The following is a 3,861-nucleotide window of genomic DNA, read 5'->3' as shown; positions in this document are numbered from 1 at the left end:
ATTAGGTCCAGCATAAAATAATTAAACCAACAAACAATCCAGGTAGTGTGTCTGGTGGTCAAGGTCCAAGAACTCTGTGGTGTGGTCCTTGAGGGAGTGATCATCCTGGATGAGGAGGAGGTGGCTTACAGCTGCTAGATCCATTCTTTCTTTGGGTTTGTTATTCTGTCATGTTGGGTCAATCAAGGAAGAGGAAATGTGGCTCTAAATGCAGCAGCTGTAAATTATTTTAACCAAAAACACAAAACAAAGAAGCGGCACCAATGCAGCTGCATAATGAATAATGGTGGTAACAAAAATAAGATTATAATAATATGAAAAATGAGTCCTTCTTTTTTAAACTTTATAGCCAATATGTCTGTTCGCTCAAGATGTAAGGAAAGATGCAGCCCTAAGTTAAGTCATTTTAAGAAGAAACATGCTAATATAGAACTATTTCATTGGTATTCCAAACACAAGATTTGAAACATTCAGATTATATGAACCATAAAATACTACTCTCTTCCGAGGTTGAATTTTGCATGTTTAAAATTAATATTTACATCATTATAAATAATGCTAAAAATTAATACAAAATATAATACAGTGGCAGGAGACTGGGTTGAGTACTCCCAACTAGTGTAGTATTGCAGTATCTAAGCCTCAGAATGCCAATATATCAAGAGGAGAGGATTTAGAAAATTTACCAATTCGAGTGACTGGTAAAAACCTGAATATTGCCAGAGGCAAGATTTTGCACTTAGTGTAAAGGCAGAGGGCTGAGAGAAATAAGCAGGGCTCGACATTAATGCTTGTCTGGGAGAAGTGAATGTTTTGGACGGGCAAGTGAAAGAAAGATTTACTTGCCCAGTCTGACAAGTAACTTGAAAATGTCAAAAACAATTTATATTTATTTATATATTTGTGATATAGCCTTCGTTATATAGCCAGTAACAAAATTCACGCTGTCGCAGCGGAAACTAGGTCAGCGATTAGAAGCGAACTTAACCAATCAAAACCCGATTGTATTTTACCTCAGGCAGCAACAGCCAGCGCGTAGTTTTAATTTCCTAAAAAGCCTTGTTTCTCAAGCCTCCGCAGCCCGGTCAAGTGCCTGGTAAAGCATCAGACACAAAAAAAGGACCACAGAGTCTAACACAGATTATGAAAAAAAAAAGGAAAAGGAAATTGATCGATTCCTGGAGGGATGAATTTGACTGGGTGTGTTATGAGGAGTGATGTTTTGCTTGGCCTGTCGGATGCATCCTAATTTGGCTGACAAGTAAGTGATTCATTAGAAGGATTTAGATTTAGATTTAGAAATGGACACTTTTTATAATAAAACGTCTATTGTAACAGTAATTTAATAACATCTGTCATCGTACGCTTCAGTCATGTAAAATGCAATCCCATGGGTCCTAACGATATACACACAGTGTCACACATAGACAGAATCATAATTTATTTGCACTTTCCACTAAATTATGTAATCCGATGAACAAGTAGTAACATTAGTATACAGCAGTGTCTCGCTGTCTTTCGCAGTTTCAAAATTGAAATCCAAACCAGCTTCGAATTTGCATGTTTTGATGTTGTCCACATGTTGCGATATTCAAGAAATTAGTCACTGGTCACTGCAATCTCTTAAAAATGGAGTGATAGGACCTCTTAAATGCAGTTTAGATTAAATAAGGATTTGATCGTGACTTAAAGTGTAACAATCACAAGACTGCTGGCGCCCTCTGCAGGTTAATAAATTCATCCACATTATTATTCCACTCATGGCAAGTAATGATTTAACATTAAAATTAAAGCTGCAAGCAGTGATGAAAGGGCCCTTGCACCCGGGCTCACCTCCACCCGGTGGCTTTCAGAAAACAGCTAACGGTGATCAATATGTCATTTATAAGTAATTTATATGTGCCAAACTTCCTACTGCCAGCTGGTGGTGCTATGACTGTAACTGAATGTTGGCAGGTAGATGTCTTCAGACTAGGACTTTAATGGCTTTAGTTTGTTTCTTTGTGTCATGTGCTCTTCTGTCAGTCTCTATACCAGTCCTTCTGAGGCTTCTAACCTAGAGCATTGGACACTAGGGTGTAACAGTATAGTCCACATGGCTTTTGCCCACGGGGTCACAGCACGAAAATATTAATTTTGGAAAAATACAAATAAACGACCATGTGTTCACACAAACACACAAGAAAGGATGGAAGAGCACATGGCAAACAAACAACATCATAAGCCATGTGCTCCAAAACACAACACACAGGAATGACAGAAGATCACATGACCAGGAAACCAGTACCAAAGCCATGTGCTCACAACAGAGACACAAGACATGGAGCATGAGTGTCAGAATCTTTACACCGAAACCAAACCAACATAACTAAATGACTCTTCAATTAATTATTTCTGAGCAGGAGAGATGACATGCTGCAGAAAGCCTTTATACAGAGATATTGTGGGCGTGTTTTATGCAGTAGCCACTAGGTCTCTAGACTAGTTCTTTGTTGTAATGTTCATGTGTCTTTTTGAAGCAACATTTACTTACCCTAATCGAGCCGAAAAACACTCAAAGTCTACATCCAACTGCTTTATTTATTATCTTTTTGTAATTATTTATTAGCTTTAGTATTAACTTTTTCAAAACAGTTAATTACACTGATAAGCCACAAAATTAAAACGACTGAAAAGCCCTATTGAGACGGTAATTGTTTCTCATGTGGACGTCTGTAAAAATAAATTCACATGGCACTTCAGTGATAAAGTTCATGGATTCGTATGGCGATTTATTCACAGCGGAGGAGCAAGTTCTGTGATCCAATGAACCTGGGAACGCGCTGCTCATGTGGCCAGCCACATAGTTGTCTGCTGTAAATAAAATGTCATATGCTTGGAATAATAAGAATAAATTCATATTTGATGTAATAAGAGAAAAATAATATTCTATTTATTTTGTATGGTGTTTGGCAGTGGTCAAAAAGGATTTAAAGGCACAATATGGCCAAAAAACACTAGAACAGTGTTATATATTTTTTTGACTTGCATACTTACATTATCCCAAATGTTTCCAAAAATGTTTAAATCCACAGAAATAAGCAATTTAACTAGTGCAACAGACTGTGTCATTGTGTCGCCTGCCAATGACGTCATACACCCTCGATTTCTTTTGTTTTATTTTGTAGAAACCATGGAAACACCAAAGACGCTTTAAAGGTGATGATACATGGGGCAATGTTGCGTGGGCACTTTCTCATTGAGAATGAGCAACAAATCTCTATCTGGATGCTTTAGATCGGTTGTGGGCCCTGTGTCTCAGCTGGCTGCTTGTTGACTGCAACACTGCTCAAAAAGTTGCCCCATGTATCATCACCTTAATAGTTTTATTAGACAGGCGGCGAATGTACAGATTAGCATTATAACAGAACTTTCAACACAACAGAAAGAGCAGAAGCGGTCGACTGTGGCATAATAAAAGCTCAGCTGCTTTCGAGCCGTGTCACGCTCATCTCTCATTAGCGATCGCTCCAGTGGCCTCATTACGCGGCTTTCAGCCCCACACTGCTTCATACCAGTGTTGGGAAGGTTACTTTGGAAATGTAATAGGTTACAGATTACAAGTTACCCTATTTAAAATGTAATAGTAGTGTAACTTTTTCAATTACTTTATTCAAGTAATGTAACTGATTACTTTTGATTACTTTATTCTCTCTCTCGCATTGATTACTCTGATCCAAACCATTTGGCGGAGGCGCGGAGAGCGATTCATGATTTATTAGAGATTTAATTATCGAATGGCGAATTCGGAAACAATCGCTTTAGTACATTCGGCAGGCAACTATACAATAATAATATTAAAATAGCGGGCCAAATCGGCTG

Source organism: Sinocyclocheilus anshuiensis, unplaced genomic scaffold, assembly GCF_001515605.1.
Source record: "Sinocyclocheilus anshuiensis isolate Anshui unplaced genomic scaffold, SAMN03320099.WGS_v1.1 scaffold1881, whole genome shotgun sequence".
In the NCBI taxonomy this organism is placed as follows: Eukaryota; Metazoa; Chordata; class Actinopteri; order Cypriniformes; family Cyprinidae; genus Sinocyclocheilus; species Sinocyclocheilus anshuiensis.
The sequence above is the reverse complement of the archived record's forward strand: the minus strand, read 5'-3'. Positions refer to the sequence as shown.